We start from the raw sequence: 22,536 nt of genomic DNA, 5'->3' as shown, positions 1-22,536 counted from the left end.
ACTTTTTGACCTTTTGAAAAAAAAATTGTTCAGTAGGTCAAATATTGACTTTGTACAGCCATAATGGTAAAAAAAAAAAAAAAAAAATTGTTAACTTTTAGATTTTTGTAAAAAAAAAAAAAAAAAAAAAAAAAAAAAATCAAATCCTTTTTTAGACCTGTAAGCTACTTATTGGAATCAGAGGGGACGTCAATGAGTGACTTTTTGACTTTTGGGAAAAAAATTTGTTCAGTAGGTCAAATATGGACTTCTTGTACAGCCATAACATGTAATAAAAAAAATAAAACAATTTTTTAACCTTTTGTAGACCTTTTAGCTACTTATTGGAACCAGAAGGAAATTCAATGAGTGACTTTTTGAACTTTGGAAAAAAAAATTGTTCAGTAGGTCAAATATGAACTTCTTGTACAGCCATAATACGTAAAAAAAATTCAAACCTTTTTTAGACCTTTAAGCTACTTATTGGAATCAGAAGGGAAGTCAATGAGTGACTTTTTGATCTTTGGGACAAAAATTTGTTCAGTAGGTCAAATATGGACTTCTTGTTACAGCCATAATATATATAAAAAAATAAACAAAAAAAATTCAAACCTTTTTTAGACCTTTAAGCTACTTATTGGAACCAGAGATAAAGTCAATGAGAGACTTTTTGAATTTTTAAAAAAAAATTTTTAAATATATATTATGGCTGTACAAGAAGTCGATATTTGACCTACTGAACAATTTTTTTTTTCCAAAGGTCAAAAAAAATTTGTTCAGTGGGTCAAATATTGACTTTGTACAGCCATAATGTGTAAAAAAAAAAAAAAAAAAAAAAAAAAAAAATTAAAACCTTTTTTAGACCTGTAAGCTACTTATTGGAATCAGAAGGGACGTCAATGAGTGACTTTTTGACTTTTGGGGAAAAAATTTGTTCAGTAGGTCAAATATGGACTTCTTGTACAGCCATAACATGTAATAAAAAAAAAAAAAAACTTTTTTTAACCTTTTGTAGACCTTTTAGCTACTTATTGGAACCAGAAGGAAAGTCAATGAGTGACTTTTTGACCTTTGGAAAAAAAAATTGTTCAGTAGGTCAAATATGGACTTCTTGTACATATATATAAAAAAATTCAAACCTTTTGTAGACCTTTTAGCTACTTATTGGAACCAGAAGGAAAGTCAATGAGTGACTTTTTGACCTTTGGAAAAAAAAAATTGTTCAGTAGGTCAAATATGGACTTCTTGTACAGCCATAATATGTAAAAAAATAAAATAAAATAAAAATCAAACCTTTTATAGACCTTTTAGCTACTTATTGGAACCAGAAGGAAAGTCAATGAGTGACTTTTTGACCTTTGGAAAAAAAAAAATTGTTCAGTAGGTCAAATATGGACTTTGTACAGCCATAATATGTAAAAAAAAAAAAAAAAAAAAAAACGTTTTAACCTTTTGTAGACCTTTTAGCTACCTTTGGAAAAAACCTTGACCTTTGGAAAAAAAATTGTTCAATAGGTCAAATGTGGACTTCTTGTACAGCCATAATATGTAAAAAAAAATTTTGTAAAAAAATTCAAACCTTTTGTAGACCTTTTAGCTACTTATTGGAACCAGAAGGAAAGTCAATGAGTGACTTTTTGACCTTTGGAAAAAAAATTGTTCAATAGGTCAAATGTGGACTTCTTGTACAGCCATAATATGTAAAAAAAAAAATTTGTAAAAAAATTCAAACCTTTTGTAGACCTTTTAGCTACTTATTGGAACCAGAAGGAAAGTCAATGAGTGACTTTTTGACCTTTGAAAAAAAAAATTTGTTCAGTAGGTCAAATATGGACTTCTTGTACAGCCATAATATGTAAAAAAAAAAAAAATCAAACCCTTTGTAGACCTTTTAGCTACTTTTTGGAACCTGAAGGAAAGTCAATGAGTGACTTTTTGACCTTTGGAAAAAAAAAAATTTCAGTAGGTCAAATATAGACTTCTTGTACAGCCATGATATATATATATATATATATATATATATATATATATATATATATATATATATATATATATATATATATATATATATATATATATATATATATATATATATATATATATATATATATAAATATATAAAAAAATTCAAACCTTTTTTAGACCTGTAAGCTACTTATTGGAATCAGAAGTGAAGTCAATGAGTGACTTTTTGACCCTTGGAAAAAAAATTGTTCAATAGGTCAAATATGGACTTCTTGTACAGCCATAATATGTAAAAAAATTTTTTTTTAAAAAATCAAACCTTTTTTAGACCTGTAAGCTACTTATTGGAATCAGAAGTGAAGTCAATGAGTGACTTTTTGACCCTTGGAAAAAAAATTGTTCAATAGGTCAAATATGGACTTCTTGTACAGCCATAATATGTAAAAAAAAAATTTTTTTAAAAATCAAACCTTTTGTAGACCTTTTAGCTACTTATTGGAACCAGAAGGAAAGTCAATGAGTGACTTTTTGACCTTTGGAAAAAAAATGTGTTCAGTAGGTCAAATATGGACTTTGTACAGCCATAATATGTAAAAAAAAAAAATTCAAACCCTTTGTAGACCATTTAGCTACTTTTTGGAACCTAAAGGAAAGTCAATGAGTGACTTTTTGACCTTTGGAAAAAATTTTTTTTTCAGTAGGTCAAATATAGACTTCTTGTACAGTCATAATATATATATATATATATATATATATATATATATATATATATATATATATATATATATATATATATATATATATATATATATATATATATATATATATATATATATATATAAAAAAAATTCAAACCTTTTGTAGACCTTTTAGCTACTTATTGGAATCAAAAGGGAAGTCAATGAGTGACTTTTTGACCTTTTGAAAAAAAAATTGTTCAATAGGTCAAATTTGGACTTCTTGTACAGCCATAATATGTAAAAAAAAAAAAAAAAATTAAATTCCAACCTTTTGTAGACCTTTTAGCTACTTATTGGAACCAGAAGGAAAGTCAATGAGTGACTTTTTGACCTTTTGAAAAAAAAATTGTTCAGTAGGTCAAATATGGACTTCTTATACAGCCATAATGGTAAAAAAAAAAAAAAATTGTTAACTTTTAGATTTTTGTAAAAAAAAAAAAAAAAAAAAATCAAATCCTTTTTTAGACCTGTAAGCTACTTATTGGAATCAGAGGGGACGTCAATGAGTGACTTTTTGACTTTTGGGAAAAAAATGTGTTCAGTAGGTCAAATATGGACTTCTTGTACAGCCATAACATGTAATAAAAAAAATAAAACAATTTTTTAACCTTTTGTAGACCTTTTAGCTACTTATTGGAACCAGAAGGAAAGTCAATGAGTGACTTTTTGACCTTTGGAAAAAAAAATTGTTCTGTAGGTCAAATATGAACTTCTTGTACAGCCATAATACGTAAAAAAAATCAAACCTTTTTTAGACCTTTAAGCTACTTATTGGAATCAGAAGGGAAGTCAATGAGTGACTTTTTGATCTTTGGGACAAAAATTTGTTCAGTAGGTCAAATATGGACTTCTTGTACAGCCATAATATATATAAAAAAATAAACAAAAAAAATTCAAACCTTTTTTAGACCTTTAAGCTACTTATTGGAACAAGAGATAAAGTCAATGAGAGACTTTTTGAATTTTTTAAAAAAAAATTTAAAATATATATTATGGCTGTACAAGAAGTCGATATTTGACCTACTGAACAATTTTTTTTTTCCAAAGGTCAAAAAAAATTTGTTCAGTGGGTCAAATATTGACTTTGTACAGCCATAATGTGTAAAAAAAAAAAAAAAAAAAAAAAAAAAAAATGTTTTACCTTTTAGCTTTTTGTAAAAAAAAAAAAAAAAAAAAAAAAAATTAAAACCTTTTTTAGACCTGTAAGCTACTTATTGGAATCAGAAGGGACGTCAATGAGTGACTTTTTGACTTTTGGGGAAAAAATTTGTTCAGTAGGTCAAATATGGACTTCTTGTACAGCCATAACATGTAATAAAAAATAAAAAAAACTTTTTTTAACCTTTTGTAGACCTTTTAGCTACTTATTGGAACCAGAAGGAAAGTCAATGAGTGACTTTTTGACCTTTGGAAAAAAAAATTGTTCAGTAGGTCAAATATGGACTTCTTGTACATATATATAAAAAAATTCAAACCTTTTGTAGACCTTTTAGCTACTTATTGGAACCAGAAGGAAAGTCAATGAGTGACTTTTTGACCTTTGGAAAAAAAAAATTGTTCAGTAGGTCAAATATGGACTTCTTGTACAGCCATAACATGTAAAAAAATAAAATAAAATAAAAATCAAACCTTTTATAGACCTTTTAGCTACTTATTGGAACCAGAAGGAAAGTCAATGAGTGACTTTTTGACCTTTGGAAAAAAAAAAATTGTTCAGTAGGTCAAATATGGACTTTGTACAGCCATAATATGTAAAAAAAAAAAAAAAAAAAAAAAGTTTTAACCTTTTGTAGACCTTTTAGCTACCTTTGGAAAAAACCTTGACCTTTGGAAAAAAAATTGTTCAATAGGTCAAATGTGGACTTCTTGTACAGCCATAATATGTAAAAAAAAATTTTGTAAAAAAATTCAAACCTTTTGTAGACCTTTTAGCTACTTATTGGAACCAGAAGGAAAGTCAATGAGTGACTTTTTGACCTTTGGAAAAAAAATTGTTCAATAGGTCAAATGTGGACTTCTTGTACAGCCATAATATGTAAAAAAAAAAATTTGTAAAAAAATTCAAACCTTTTGTAGACCTTTTAGCTACTTATTGGAACCAGAAGGAAAGTCAATGAGTGACTTTTTGACCTTTGAAAAAAAAAATTTGTTCAGTAGGTCAAATATGGACTTCTTGTACAGCCATAATATGTAAAAAAAAAAAAAATCAAACCCTTTGTAGACCTTTTAGCTACTTTTTGGAACCTGAAGGAAAGTCAATGAGTGACTTTTTGACCTTTGGAAAAAAAAAAATTTCAGTAGGTCAAATATAGACTTCTTGTACAGCCATGATATATATATATATATATATATATATATATATATATATATATATATATATATATATATATATATATATATATATATATATATATATATATATATATATATATATATATATATATATATATATAAATATATAAAAAAATTCAAACCTTTTTTAGACCTGTAAGCTACTTATTGGAATCAGAAGTGAAGTCAATGAGTGACTTTTTGACCCTTGGAAAAAAAATTGTTCAATAGGTCAAATATGGACTTCTTGTACAGCCATAATATGTAAAAAAAATTTTTTTTAAAAAATCAAACCTTTTTTAGACCTGTAAGCTACTTATTGGAATCAGAAGTGAAGTCAATGAGTGACTTTTTGACCCTTGGAAAAAAAATTGTTCAATAGGTCAAATATGGACTTCTTGTACAGCCATAATATGTAAAAAAAAAAAATTTTTAAAAATCAAACCTTTTGTAGACCTTTTAGCTACTTATTGGAACCAGAAGGAAAGTCAATGAGTGACTTTTTGACCTTTGGAAAAAAAATGTGTTCAGTAGGTCAAATATGGACTTTGTACAGCCATAATATGTAAAAAAAAAAAATTCAAACCCTTTGTAGACCATTTAGCTACTTTTTGGAACCTAAAGGAAAGTCAATGAGTGACTTTTTGACCTTTGGAAAAAAATTTTTTTTCAGTAGGTCAAATATAGACTTCTTGTACAGTCATAATATATATATATATATATATATATATATATATATATATATATATATATATATATATATATATATATATATATATATATATATATATATATATATATATATAAAAAAAATTCAAACCTTTTGTAGACCTTTTAGCTACTTATTGGAATCAAAAGGGAAGTCAATGAGTGACTTTTTGACCTTTTGAAAAAAAAATTGTTCAATAGGTCAAATTTGGACTTCTTGTACAGCCATAATATGTAAAAAAAAAAAAAAAAATTAAATTCCAACCTTTTGTAGACCTTTTAGCTACTTATTGGAACCAGAAGGAAAGTCAATGAGTGACTTTTTGACCTTTTGAAAAAAAAATTGTTCAGTAGGTCAAATATGGACTTCTTATACAGCCATAATGGTAAAAAAAAAAAAAAATTGTTAACTTTTAGATTTTTGTAAAAAAAAAAAAAAAAAAAAATCAAATCAAATCCTTTTTTAGACCTGTAAGCTACTTATTGGAATCAGAGGGGACGTCAATGAGTGACTTTTTGACTTTTGGGAAAAAAATGTGTTCAGTAGGTCAAATATGGACTTCTTGTACAGCCATAACATGTAATAAAAAAAATAAAACAATTTTTTAACCTTTTGTAGACCTTTTAGCTACTTATTGGAACCAGAAGGAAAGTCAATGAGTGACTTTTTGACCTTTGGAAAAAAAAATTGTTCAGTAGGTCAAATATGAACTTCTTGTACAGCCATAATACGTAAAAAAAATCAAACCTTTTTTAGACCTTTAAGCTACTTATTGGAATCAGAAGGGAAGTCAATGAGTGACTTTTTGATCTTTGGGACAAAAATTTGTTCAGTAGGTCAAATATGGACTTCTTGTACAGCCATAATATATATAAAAAAATAAACAAAAAAAATTCAAACCTTTTTTAGACCTTTAAGCTACTTATTGGAACAAGAGATAAAGTCAATGAGAGACTTTTTGAATTTTTTAAAAAAAAATTTAAAATATATATTATGGCTGTACAAGAAGTCGATATTTGACCTACTGAACAATTTTTTTTTTCCAAAGGTCAAAAAAAATTTGTTCAGTGGGTCAAATATTGACTTTGTACAGCCATAATGTGTAAAAAAAAAAAAAAAAAAAAAAAAAAAAAAATGTTTTACCTTTTAGCTTTTTGTAAAAAAAAAATAAAAAAAATAAAAAATTAAAACCTTTTTTAGACCTGTAAGCTACTTATTGGAATCAGAAGGGACGTCAATGAGTGACTTTTTGACTTTTGGGGAAAAAATTTGTTCAGTAGGTCAAATATGGACTTCTTGTACAGCCATAACATGTAATATAAAAAAAAAAAACCTTTTTTTAACCTTTTGTAGACCTTTTAGCTACTTATTGGAACCAGAAGGAAAGTCAATGAGTGACTTTTTGACCTTTGGAAAAAAAAATTGTTCAGTAGGTCAAATATGGACTTCTTGTACATATATATAAAAAAATTCAAACCTTTTGTAGACCTTTTAGCTACTTATTGGAACCAGAAGGAAAGTCAATGAGTGACTTTTTGACCTTTGGAAAAAAAAAATTGTTCAGTAGGTCAAATATGGACTTCTTGTACAGCCATAATATGTAAAAAAATAAAATAAAATAAAAATCAAACCTTTTGTAGACCTTTTAGCTACTTATTGGAACCAGAAGGAAAGTCAATGAGTGACTTTTTGACCTTTGGAAAAAAAAATTTTTTCAGTAGGTCAAATATGGACTTTGTACAGCCATATGTAAAAAAAAAAAAAAAAAAAAAAGTTTTAACCTTTTGTAGACCTTTTAGCTACTTATTGGAACCAGAAGGAAAGTCCATGAGTGACTTTTTGACCTTTGGAAAAAAAAAGTTGTTCAGTAGGTCAAATATCGACTTCCTTTACAGCCATAATATATATAAAAAAAATATTAAAACAATTCAAACCTTTTGTAGACCTTTTAGCTACTTATTGGAACCAGAAGGAATGTCAATGAGTGACTTTTTGACCTTTGGAAAAAAAATTGTTCAGTAGGTCAAATATGGACTTCTTGTACAGCCATAATATGTAAAAAAATAAAATAAAATAAAAATCAAACCTTTTGTAGACCTTTTAGCTACTTATTGGAACCAGAAGGAAAGTCAATGAGTGACTTTTTGACCTTTGGAAAAAAAAATTGTTCAGTAGGTCAAATATGAACTACTTGTACAGCCATAATATGTAAAAAAAATTCAAACCTTTTTTAGACCTGTAAGCTACTTATTGGAATCAGAACGGAAGTCAATGAGTGACTTTTTGACCTTTGGAAAAAAAAATTGTTCAGTAGGTCAAATATGGACTTCTTGTACAGCCATAATATGTAAAAAAAAAAATTCAAACCCTTTGTAGACCTTTTAGCTACTTTTTGGAACCTGAAGGAAAGTCAATGAGTGACTTTTTGACCTTTGGAAAAAAAAAAATTTTCAGTAGGTCAAATATAGACTTCTTGTACAGCCATAAAATATATATATATATATATATATATATATATATATATATATATATATATATATATATATATATATATATATATATATATATATATATATATATTTATATATAAAAAAAATTCAAACCTTTTGTAGACCTTTTAGCTACTTATTGGAATCAGAAGGAAAGTCAATGAGTGACTTTTGAACTTTGGAAAAAAAAAATTGTTCAGTAGGTCAAATATGGACTTCTTATACAGCCATAATATATATATAAAAAATAAATACAAAAAAAATTCAAACCTTTTGTAGACCTTTTAGCTACTTATTGGAACCAGAAGGAAAGTCTATGAGTGACTTTTTGACCTTTGGAAAAAAAAATTGTTCAGTAGGTCAAATATCGACTTCTTGTACAGCCATAATATATATTAAAAAAATATATAAAAAAATTCAAACCTTTTGTAGACCTTTTAGCTACTTATTGGAACCTGAAGGAAAGTCAATGAGTTACTTTTTGACCTTTGGAAAAAAAATTTTTTTCAGTAGGTCAAATATAGACTTCTTGTACAGCCATAACATGTAATAATAAAAAAAAAAAAAAATTCAAACCTTTTTTAGACCATTTAGCTACTTTTTGGAACCTAAAGGAAAGTCAATGAGTGACTTTTTGACCTTTGGAAAAAAAAATTTTTTCAGTAGGTCAAATATAGACTTCTTGTACAGTCATAATATATATATATATATATATATATATATATATATATATATATATATATATATATATATATATATATATATATATATATATATATATATATAAAAAAAATTCAAACCTTTTGTAGACCTTTTAGCTACTTATTGGAATCAAAAGGGAAGTCAATGAGTGACTTTTTGACCTTTTGAAAAAAAAATTGTTCAATAGGTCAAATTTGGACTTCTTGTACAGCCATAATATGTAAAAAAAAAAAAAAAAATTAAATTCCAACCTTTTGTAGACCTTTTAGCTACTTATTGGAACCAGAAGGAAAGTCAATGAGTGACTTTTTGACCTTTTGAAAAAAAAATTGTTCAGTAGGTCAAATATGGACTTCTTATACAGCCATAATGGTAAAAAAAAAAAAAAATTGTTAACTTTTAGATTTTTGTAAAAAAAAAAAAAAAAAAAAATCAAATCCTTTTTTAGACCTGTAAGCTACTTATTGGAATCAGAGGGGACGTCAATGAGTGACTTTTTGACTTTTGGGAAAAAAATGTGTTCAGTAGGTCAAATATGGACTTCTTGTACAGCCATAACATGTAATAAAAAAAATAAAACAATTTTTTAACCTTTTGTAGACCTTTTAGCTACTTATTGGAACCAGAAGGAAAGTCAATGAGTGACTTTTTGACCTTTGGAAAAAAAAATTGTTCAGTAGGTCAAATATGGACTTCTTGTACATATATATAAAAAAATTCAAACCTTTTGTAGACCTTTTAGCTACTTATTGGAACCAGAAGGAAAGTCAATGAGTGACTTTTTGACCTTTGGAAAAAAAAAATTGTTCAGTAGGTCAAATATGGACTTCTTGTACAGCCATAACATGTAAAAAAATAAAATAAAATAAAAATCAAACCTTTTATAGACCTTTTAGCTACTTATTGGAACCAGAAGGAAAGTCAATGAGTGACTTTTTGACCTTTGGAAAAAAAAAAATTGTTCAGTAGGTCAAATATGGACTTTGTACAGCCATAATATGTAAAAAAAAAAAAAAAAAAAAAAAGTTTTAACCTTTTGTAGACCTTTTAGCTACCTTTGGAAAAAACCTTGACCTTTGGAAAAAAAATTGTTCAATAGGTCAAATGTGGACTTCTTGTACAGCCATAATATGTAAAAAAAAATTTTGTAAAAAAATTCAAACCTTTTGTAGACCTTTTAGCTACTTATTGGAACCAGAAGGAAAGTCAATGAGTGACTTTTTGACCTTTGGAAAAAAAATTGTTCAATAGGTCAAATGTGGACTTCTTGTACAGCCATAATATGTAAAAAAAAAAATTTGTAAAAAAATTCAAACCTTTTGTAGACCTTTTAGCTACTTATTGGAACCAGAAGGAAAGTCAATGAGTGACTTTTTGACCTTTGAAAAAAAAAATTTGTTCAGTAGGTCAAATATGGACTTCTTGTACAGCCATAATATGTAAAAAAAAAAAAAATCAAACCCTTTGTAGACCTTTTAGCTACTTTTTGGAACCTGAAGGAAAGTCAATGAGTGACTTTTTGACCTTTGGAAAAAAAAAAATTTCAGTAGGTCAAATATAGACTTCTTGTACAGCCATGATATATATATATATATATATATATATATATATATATATATATATATATATATATATATATATATATATATATATATATATATATATATATATATATATATATATATATATAAATATATAAAAAAATTCAAACCTTTTTTAGACCTGTAAGCTACTTATTGGAATCAGAAGTGAAGTCAATGAGTGACTTTTTGACCCTTGGAAAAAAAATTGTTCAATAGGTCAAATATGGACTTCTTGTACAGCCATAATATGTAAAAAAATTTTTTTTTAAAAAATCAAACCTTTTTTAGACCTGTAAGCTACTTATTGGAATCAGAAGTGAAGTCAATGAGTGACTTTTTGACCCTTGGAAAAAAAATTGTTCAATAGGTCAAATATGGACTTCTTGTACAGCCATAATATGTAAAAAAAAAAAATTTTTAAAAATCAAACCTTTTGTAGACCTTTTAGCTACTTATTGGAACCAGAAGGAAAGTCAATGAGTGACTTTTTGACCTTTGGAAAAAAAATGTGTTCAGTAGGTCAAATATGGACTTTGTACAGCCATAATATGTAAAAAAAAAAAATTCAAACCCTTTGTAGACCATTTAGCTACTTTTTGGAACCTAAAGGAAAGTCAATGAGTGACTTTTTGACCTTTGGAAAAAAAATTTTTTTCAGTAGGTCAAATATAGACTTCTTGTACAGTCATAATATATATATATATATATATATATATATATATATATATATATATATATATATATATATATATATATATATATATATATATATATATATATATATATATATATATATATATAAAAAAAATTCAAACCTTTTGTAGACCTTTTAGCTACTTATTGGAATCAAAAGGGAAGTCAATGAGTGACTTTTTGACCTTTTGAAAAAAAAATTGTTCAATAGGTCAAATTTGGACTTCTTGTACAGCCATAATATGTAAAAAAAAAAAAAAAATTAAATTCCAACCTTTTGTAGACCTTTTAGCTACTTATTGGAACCAGAAGGAAAGTCAATGAGTGACTTTTTGACCTTTTGAAAAAAAAATTGTTCAGTAGGTCAAATATGGACTTCTTATACAGCCATAATGGTAAAAAAAAAAAAAAATTGTTAACTTTTAGATTTTTGTAAAAAAAAAAAAAAAAAAAAATCAAATCAAATCCTTTTTTAGACCTGTAAGCTACTTATTGGAATCAGAGGGGACGTCAATGAGTGACTTTTTGACTTTTGGGAAAAAAATGTGTTCAGTAGGTCAAATATGGACTTCTTGTACAGCCATAACATGTAATAAAAAAAATAAAACAATTTTTTAACCTTTTGTAGACCTTTTAGCTACTTATTGGAACCAGAAGGAAAGTCAATGAGTGACTTTTTGACCTTTGGAAAAAAAAATTGTTCAGTAGGTCAAATATGAACTTCTTGTACAGCCATAATACGTAAAAAAAATCAAACCTTTTTTAGACCTTTAAGCTACTTATTGGAATCAGAAGGGAAGTCAATGAGTGACTTTTTGATCTTTGGGACAAAAATTTGTTCAGTAGGTCAAATATGGACTTCTTGTACAGCCATAATATATATAAAAAAATAAACAAAAAAAATTCAAACCTTTTTTAGACCTTTAAGCTACTTATTGGAACAAGAGATAAAGTCAATGAGAGACTTTTTGAATTTTTTAAAAAAAAATTTAAAATATATATTATGGCTGTACAAGAAGTCGATATTTGACCTACTGAACAATTTTTTTTTTCCAAAGGTCAAAAAAAATTTGTTCAGTGGGTCAAATATTGACTTTGTACAGCCATAATGTGTAAAAAAAAAAAAAAAAAAAAAAAAAAAAAAATGTTTTACCTTTTAGCTTTTTGTAAAAAAAAAATAAAAAAAATAAAAAATTAAAACCTTTTTTAGACCTGTAAGCTACTTATTGGAATCAGAAGGGACGTCAATGAGTGACTTTTTGACTTTTGGGGAAAAAATTTGTTCAGTAGGTCAAATATGGACTTCTTGTACAGCCATAACATGTAATATAAAAAAAAAAAACCTTTTTTTAACCTTTTGTAGACCTTTTAGCTACTTATTGGAACCAGAAGGAAAGTCAATGAGTGACTTTTTGACCTTTGGAAAAAAAAATTGTTCAGTAGGTCAAATATGGACTTCTTGTACATATATATAAAAAAATTCAAACCTTTTGTAGACCTTTTAGCTACTTATTGGAACCAGAAGGAAAGTCAATGAGTGACTTTTTGACCTTTGGAAAAAAAAAATTGTTCAGTAGGTCAAATATGGACTTCTTGTACAGCCATAATATGTAAAAAAATAAAATAAAATAAAAATCAAACCTTTTGTAGACCTTTTAGCTACTTATTGGAACCAGAAGGAAAGTCAATGAGTGACTTTTTGACCTTTGGAAAAAAAATTTTTTTCAGTAGGTCAAATATGGACTTTGTACAGCCATATGTAAAAAAAAAAAAAAAAAAAAAAGTTTTAACCTTTTGTAGACCTTTTAGCTACTTATTGGAACCAGAAGGAAAGTCCATGAGTGACTTTTTGACCTTTGGAAAAAAAAAGTTGTTCAGTAGGTCAAATATCGACTTCCTTTACAGCCATAATATATATAAAAAAAATATTAAAACAATTCAAACCTTTTGTAGACCTTTTAGCTACTTATTGGAACCAGAAGGAATGTCAATGAGTGACTTTTTGACCTTTGGAAAAAAAATTGTTCAGTAGGTCAAATATGGACTTCTTGTACAGCCATAATATGTAAAAAAATAAAATAAAATAAAAATCAAACCTTTTGTAGACCTTTTAGCTACTTATTGGAACCAGAAGGAAAGTCAATGAGTGACTTTTTGACCTTTGGAAAAAAAAATTGTTCAGTAGGTCAAATATGAACTACTTGTACAGCCATAATATGTAAAAAAAATTCAAACCTTTTTTAGACCTGTAAGCTACTTATTGGAATCAGAACGGAAGTCAATGAGTGACTTTTTGACCTTTGGAAAAAAAAATTGTTCAGTAGGTCAAATATGGACTTCTTGTACAGCCATAATATGTAAAAAAAAAAATTCAAACCCTTTGTAGACCTTTTAGCTACTTTTTGGAACCTGAAGGAAAGTCAATGAGTGACTTTTTGACCTTTGGAAAAAAAAAAAATTTCAGTAGGTCAAATATAGACTTCTTGTACAGCCATAAAATATATATATATATATATATATATATATATATATATATATATATATATATATATATATATATATATATATATATATATATTTATATATAAAAAAAATTCAAACCTTTTGTAGACCTTTTAGCTACTTATTGGAATCAGAAGGAAAGTCAATGAGTGACTTTTGAACTTTGGAAAAAAAAAATTGTTCAGTAGGTCAAATATGGACTTCTTATACAGCCATAATATATATATAAAAAATAAATACAAAAAAAATTCAAACCTTTTGTAGACCTTTTAGCTACTTATTGGAACCAGAAGGAAAGTCTATGAGTGACTTTTTGACCTTTGGAAAAAAAAATTGTTCAGTAGGTCAAATATCGACTTCTTGTACAGCCATAATATATATTAAAAAAATATATAAAAAAATTCAAACCTTTTGTAGACCTTTTAGCTACTTATTGGAACCTGAAGGAAAGTCAATGAGTTACTTTTTGACCTTTGGAAAAAAAATTTTTTTCAGTAGGTCAAATATAGACTTCTTGTACAGCCATAACATGTAATAATAAAAAAAAAAAAAAATTCAAACCTTTTTTAGACCATTTAGCTACTTTTTGGAACCTAAAGGAAAGTCAATGAGTGACTTTTTGACCTTTGGAAAAAAAAATTTTTTCAGTAGGTCAAATATAGACTTCTTGTACAGTCATAACATATATATATATATATATATATATATATATATATATATATATATATATATATATATATATATATATATATATATATATATATAAAAAAAATTCAAACCTTTTGTAGACCTTTTAGCTACTTATTGGAATCAAAAGGGAAGTCAATGAGTGACTTTTTGACCTTTTGAAAAAAAAATTGTTCAATAGGTCAAATTTGGACTTCTTGTACAGCCATAATATGTAAAAAAAAAAAAAAAATTAAATTCCAACCTTTTGTAGACCTTTTAGCTACTTATTGGAACCAGAAGGAAAGTCAATGAGTGACTTTTTGACCTTTTGAAAAAAAAATTGTTCAGTAGGTCAAATATGGACTTCTTATACAGCCATAATGGTAAAAAAAAAAAAAAATTGTTAACTTTTAGATTTTTGTAAAAAAAAAAAAAAAAAAAAAATCAAATCCTTTTTTAGACCTGTAAGCTACTTATTGGAATCAGAGGGGACGTCAATGAGTGACTTTTTGACTTTTGGGAAAAAAATGTGTTCAGTAGGTCAAATATGGACTTCTTGTACAGCCATAACATGTAATAAAAAAAATAAAACAATTTTTTAACCTTTTGTAGACCTTTTAGCTACTTATTGGAACCAGAAGGAAAGTCAATGAGTGACTTTTTGACCTTTGGAAAAAAAAATTGTTCAGTAGGTCAAATATGAACTTCTTGTACAGCCATAATACGTAAAAAAAATCAAACCTTTTTTAGACCTTTAAGCTACTTATTGGAATCAGAAGGGAAGTCAATGAGTGACTTTTTGATCTTTGGGACAAAAATTTGTTCAGTAGGTCAAATATGGACTTCTTGTACAGCCATAATATATATAAAAAAATAAACAAAAAAAATTCAAACCTTTTTTAGACCTTTAAGCTACTTATTGGAACAAGAGATAAAGTCAATGAGAGACTTTTTGAATTTTTTAAAAAAAAATTTAAAATATATATTATGGCTGTACAAGAAGTCGATATTTGACCTACTGAACAATTTTTTTTTTCCAAAGGTCAAAAAAAATTTGTTCAGTGGGTCAAATATTGACTTTGTACAGCCATAATGTGTAAAAAAAAAAAAAAAAAAAAAAAAAAAAAAATGTTTTACCTTTTAGCTTTTTGTAAAAAAAAAATAAAAAAAATAAAAAATTAAAACCTTTTTTAGACCTGTAAGCTACTTATTGGAATCAGAAGGGACGTCAATGAGTGACTTTTTGACTTTTGGGGAAAAAATTTGTTCAGTAGGTCAAATATGGACTTCTTGTACAGCCATAACATGTAATATAAAAAAAAAAAACCTTTTTTTAACCTTTTGTAGACCTTTTAGCTACTTATTGGAACCAGAAGGAAAGTCAATGAGTGACTTTTTGACCTTTGGAAAAAAAAATTGTTCAGTAGGTCAAATATGGACTTCTTGTACATATATATAAAAAAATTCAAACCTTTTGTAGACCTTTTAGCTACTTATTGGAACCAGAAGGAAAGTCAATGAGTGACTTTTTGACCTTTGGAAAAAAAAAATTGTTCAGTAGGTCAAATATGGACTTCTTGTACAGCCATAATATGTAAAAAAATAAAATAAAATAAAAATCAAACCTTTTGTAGACCTTTTAGCTACTTATTGGAACCAGAAGGAAAGTCAATGAGTGACTTTTTGACCTTTGGAAAAAAAATTTTTTTCAGTAGGTCAATATGGACTTTGTACAGCCATATGTAAAAAAAAAAAAAAAAAAAAAAGTTTTAACCTTTTGTAGACCTTTTAGCTACTTATTGGAACCAGAAGGAAAGTCCATGAGTGACTTTTTGACCTTTGGAAAAAAAAAGTTGTTCAGTAGGTCAAATATCGACTTCCTTTACAGCCATAATATATATAAAAAAAATATTAAAACAATTCAAACCTTTTGTAGACCTTTTAGCTACTTATTGGAACCAGAAGGAATGTCAATGAGTGACTTTTTGACCTTTGGAAAAAAAATTGTTCAGTAGGTCAAATATGGACTTCTTGTACAGCCATAATATGTAAAAAAATAAAATAAAATAAAAATCAAACCTTTTGTAGACCTTTTAGCTACTTATTGGAACCAGAAGGAAAGTCAATGAGTGACTTTTTGACCTTTGGAAAAAAAAATTGTTCAGTAGGTCAAATATGAACTACTTGTACAGCCATAATATGTAAAAAAAATTCAAACCTTTTTTAGACCTGTAAGCTACTTATTGGAATCAGAACGGAAGTCAATGAGTGACTTTTTGACCTTTGGAAAAAAAAATTGTTCAGTAGGTCAAATATGGACTTCTTGTACAGCCATAATATGTAAAAAAAAAAATTCAAACCCTTTGTAGACCTTTTAGCTACTTTTTGGAACCTGAAGGAAAGTCAATGAGTGACTTTTTGACCTTTGGAAAAAAAAAAATTTTCAGTAGGTCAAATATAGACTTCTTGTACAGCCATAAAATATATATATATATATATATATATATATATATATATATATATATATATATATATATATATATATATATATATATATATATTTATATATAAAAAAAATTCAAACCTTTTGTAGACCTTTTAGCTACTTATTGGAATCAGAAGGAAAGTCAATGAGTGACTTTTGAACTTTGGAAAAAAAAAATTGTTCAGTAGGTCAAATATGGACTTCTTATACAGCCATAATATATATATAAAAAATAAATACAAAAAAAATTCAAACCTTTTGTAGACCTTTTAGCTACTTATTGGAACCAGAAGGAAAGTCTATGAGTGACTTTTTGACCTTTGGAAAAAAAAATTGTTCAGTAGGTCAAATATCGACTTCTTGTACAGCCATAATATATATTAAAAAAATATATAAAAAAATTCAAACCTTTTGTAGACCTTTTAGCTACTTATTGGAACCTGAAGGAAAGTCAATGAGTTACTTTTTGACCTTTGGAAAAAAAATTTTTTTCAGTAGGTCAAATATAGACTTCTTGTACAGCCATAACATGTAATAATAAAAAAAAAAAAAAATTCAAACCTTTTTTAGACCATTTAGCTACTTTTTGGAACCTAAAGGAAAGTCAATGAGTGACTTTTTGACCTTTGGAAAAAAAATTTTTTTCAGTAGGTCAAATATAGACTTCTTGTACAGTCATAATATATATATATATATATATATATATATATATATATATATATATATATATATATATATATATATATATATATATATATATATATATAAAAAAAATTCAAACCTTTTGTAGACCTTTTAGCTACTTATTGGAATCAAAAGGGAAGTCAATGAGTGACTTTTTGACCTTTTGAAAAAAAAATTGTTCAATAGGTCAAATTTGGACTTCTTGTACAGCCATAATATGTAAAAAAAAAAAAAAAATTAAATTCCAACCTTTTGTAGACCTTTTAGCTACTTATTGGAACCAGAAGGAAAGTCAATGAGTGACTTTTTGACCTTTTGAAAAAAAAATTGTTCAGTAGGTCAAATATGGACTTCTTATACAGCCATAATGGTAAAAAAAAAAAAAAATTGTTAACTTTTAGATTTTTGTAAAAAAAAAAAAAAAAAAAAATCAAATCCTTTTTTAGACCTGTAAGCTACTTATTGGAATCAGAGGGGACGTCAATGAGTGACTTTTTGACTTTTGGGAAAAAAATGTGTTCAGTAGGTCAAATATGGACTTCTTGTACAGCCATAACATGTAATAAAAAAAATAAAACAATTTTTTAACCTTTTGTAGACCTTTTAGCTACTTATTGGAACCAGAAGGAAAGTCAATGAGTGACTTTTTGACCTTTGGAAAAAAAAATTGTTCAGTAGGTCAAATATGAACTTCTTGTACAGCCATAATACGTAAAAAAAATCAAACCTTTTTTAGACCTTTAAGCTACTTATTGGAATCAGAAGGGAAGTCAATGAGTGACTTTTTGATCTTTGGGACAAAAATTTGTTCAGTAGGTCAAATATGGACTTCTTGTACAGCCATAATATATATAAAAAAATAAACAAAAAAAATTCAAACCTTTTTTAGACCTTTAAGCTACTTATTGGAACAAGAGATAAAGTCAATGAGAGACTTTTTGAATTTTTTAAAAAAAAAATTAAAATATATATTATGGCTGTACAAGAAGTCGATATTTGACCTACTGAACAATTTTTTTTTTCCAAAGGTCAAAAAAAATTTGTTCAGTGGGTCAAATATTGACTTTGTACAGCCATAATGTGTAAAAAAAAAAAAAAAAAAAAAAAAAAAAAATGTTTTACCTTTTAGCTTTTTGTAAAAAAAAAAAAAAAAAAAAAAAAAAATTAAAACCTTTTTTAGACCTGTAAGCTACTTATTGGAATCAGAAGGGACGTCAATGAGTGACTTTTTGACTTTTGGGGAAAAAATTTGTTCAGTAGGTCAAATATGGACTTCTTGTACAGCCATAACATGTAATAAAAAAAAAAAAAAACTTTTTTTAACCTTTTGTAGACCTTTTAGCTACTTATTGGAACCAGAAGGAAAGTCAATGAGTGACTTTTTGACCTTTGGAAAAAAAAATTGTTCAGTAGGTCAAATATGGACTTCTTGTACATATATATAAAAAAATTCAAACCTTTTGTAGACCTTTTAGCTACTTATTGGAACCAGAAGGAAAGTCAATGAGTGACTTTTTGACCTTTGGAAAAAAAAAATTGTTCAGTAGGTCAAATATGGACTTCTTGTACAGCCATAACATGTAAAAAAATAAAATAAAATAAAAATCAAACCTTTTATAGACCTTTTAGCTACTTATTGGAACCAGAAGGAAAGTCAATGAGTGACTTTTTGACCTTTGGAAAAAAAAAATTGTTCAGTAGGTCAAATATGGACTTTGTACAGCCATAATATGTAAAAAAAAAAAAAAAAAAAAAAAAAGTTTTAACCTTTTGTAGACCTTTTAGCTACCTTTGGAAAAAACCTTGACCTTTGGAAAAAAAATTGTTCAATAGGTCAAATGTGGACTTCTTGTACAGCCATAATATGTAAAAAAAAATTTTGTAAAAAAATTCAAACCTTTTGTAGACCTTTTAGCTACTTATTGGAACCAGAAGGAAAGTCAATGAGTGACTTTTTGACCTTTGGAAAAAAAATAGTTCAATAGGTCAAATGTGGACTTCTTGTACAGCCATAATATGTAAAAAAAAAAATTTGTAAAAAAATTCAAACCTTTTGTAGACCTTTTAGCTACTTATTGGAACCAGAAGGAAAGTCAATGAGTGACTTTTTGACCTTTGAAAAAAAAAATTTGTTCAGTAGGTCAAATATGGACTTCTTGTACAGCCATAAGATGTAAAAAAAAAAAAAATCAAACCCTTTGTAGACCTTTTAGCTACTTTTTGGAACCTGAAGGAAAGTCAATGAGTGACTTTTTGACCTTTGGAAAAAAAAAAATTTCAGTAGGTCAAATATAGACTTCTTGTACAGCCATGATATATATATATATATATATATATATATATATATATATATATATATATATATATATATATATATATATATATATATATATATATATATATATATATAAATATATAAAAAAATTCAAACCTTTTTTAGACCTGTAAGCTACTTATTGGAATCAGAAGTGAAGTCAATGAGTGACTTTTTGACCCTTGGAAAAAAAATTGTTCAATAGGTCAAATATGGACTTCTTGTACAGCCATAATATGTAAAAAAAAATTTTTTTTAAAAAATCAAACCTTTTTTAGACCTGTAAGCTACTTATTGGAATCAGAAGTGAAGTCAATGAGTGACTTTTTGACCCTTGGAAAAAAAATTGTTCAATAGGTCAAATATGGACTTCTTGTACAGCCATAATATGTAAAAAAAAAAAATTTTTTAAAATCAAACCTTTTGTAGACCTTTTAGCTACTTTTTGGAACCTAAAGGAAAGTCAATGAGTGACTTTTTGACCTTTGGAAAAAATTTTTTTTTCAGTAGGTCAAATATAGACTTCTTGTACAGTCATAATATATATATATATATATATATATATATATATATATATATATATATATATATATATATATATAAAAAAAATTCAAACCTTTTGTAGACCTTTTAGCTACTTATTGGAATCAAAAGGGAAGTCAATGAGTGACTTTTTGACCTTTTGAAAAAAAAATTGTTCAATAGGTCAAATTTGGACTTCTTGTACAGCCATAATATGTAAAAAAAAAAAAAAAATTAAATTCCAACCTTTTGTAGACCTTTTAGCTACTTATTGGAACCAGAAGGAAAGTCAATGAGTGACTTTTTGACCTTTTGAAAAAAAAATTGTTCAGTAGGTCAAATATGGACTTCTTATACAGCCATAATGGTAAAAAAAAAAAAAAATTGTTAACTTTTAGATTTTTGTAAAAAAAAAAAAAAAAAAAAATCAAATCAAATCCTTTTTTAGACCTGTAAGCTACTTATTGGAATCAGAGGGGACGTCAATGAGTGACTTTTTGACTTTTGGGAAAAAAATGTGTTCAGTAGGTCAAATATGGACTTCTTGTACAGCCATAACATGTAATAAAAAAAATAAAACAATTTTTTAACCTTTTGTAGACCTTTTAGCTACTTATTGGAACCAGAAGGAAAGTCAATGAGTGACTTTTTGACCTTTGGAAAAAAAAATTGTTCAGTAGGTCAAATATGAACTTCTTGTACAGCCATAATACGTAAAAAAAATCAAACCTTTTTTAGACCTTTAAGCTACTTATTGGAATCAGAAGGGAAGTCAATGAGTGACTTTTTGATCTTTGGGACAAAAATTTGTTCAGTAGGTCAAATATGGACTTCTTGTACAGCCATAATATATATAAAAAAATAAACAAAAAAAATTCAAACCTTTTTTAGACCTTTAAGCTACTTATTGGAACAAGAGATAAAGTCAATGAGAGACTTTTTGAATTTTTTAAAAAAAAATTTAAAATATATATTATGGCTGTACAAGAAGTCGATATTTGACCTACTGAACAATTTTTTTTTTCCAAAGGTCAAAAAAAATTTGTTCAGTGGGTCAAATATTGACTTTGTACAGCCATAATGTGTAAAAAAAAAAAAAAAAAAAAAAAAAAAAAATGTTTTACCTTTTAGCTTTTTGTAAAAAAAAAATAAAAAAAATAAAAAATTAAAACCTTTTTTAGACCTGTAAGCTACTTATTGGAATCAGAAGGGACGTCAATGAGTGACTTTTTGACTTTTGGGGAAAAAATTTGTTCAGTAGGTCAAATATGGACTTCTTGTACAGCCATAACATGTAATATAAAAAAAAAAAACCTTTTTTTAACCTTTTGTAGACCTTTTAGCTACTTATTGGAACCAGAAGGAAAGTCAATGAGTGACTTTTTGACCTTTGGAAAAAAAAATTGTTCAGTAGGTCAAATATGGACTTCTTGTACATATATATAAAAAAATTCAAACCTTTTGTAGACCTTTTAGCTACTTATTGGAACCAGAAGGAAAGTCAATGAGTGACTTTTTGACCTTTGGAAAAAAAAAATTGTTCAGTAGGTCAAATATGGACTTCTTGTACAGCCATAATATGTAAAAAAATAAAATAAAATAAAAATCAAACCTTTTGTAGACCTTTTAGCTACTTATTGGAACCAGAAGGAAAGTCAATGAGTGACTTTTTGACCTTTGGAAAAAAAATTTTTTTCAGTAGGTCAAATATGGACTTTGTACAGCCATATGTAAAAAAAAAAAAAAAAAAAAAAGTTTTAACCTTTTGTAGACCTTTTAGCTACTTATTGGAACCAGAAGGAAAGTCCATGAGTGACTTTTTGACCTTTGGAAAAAAAAAGTTGTTCAGTAGGTCAAATATCGACTTCCTTTACAGCCATAATATATATAAAAAAAATATTAAAACAATTCAAACCTTTTGTAGACCTTTTAGCTACTTATTGGAACCAGAAGGAATGTCAATGAGTGACTTTTTGACCTTTGGAAAAAAAATTGTTCAGTAGGTCAAATATGGACTTCTTGTACAGCCATAATATGTAAAAAAATAAAATAAAATAAAAATCAAACCTTTTGTAGACCTTTTAGCTACTTATTGGAACCAGAAGGAAAGTCAATGAGTGACTTTTTGACCTTTGGAAAAAAAAATTGTTCAGTAGGTCAAATATGAAC

The sequence above is a fragment of the Gobio gobio genome, assembly GCF_949357685.1.
Source record: "Gobio gobio genome assembly, chromosome: 11".
Lineage (NCBI taxonomy): Eukaryota > Metazoa > Chordata > Actinopteri > Cypriniformes > Gobionidae > Gobio > Gobio gobio.
Note: the sequence above shows the minus strand (reverse complement) of the source record.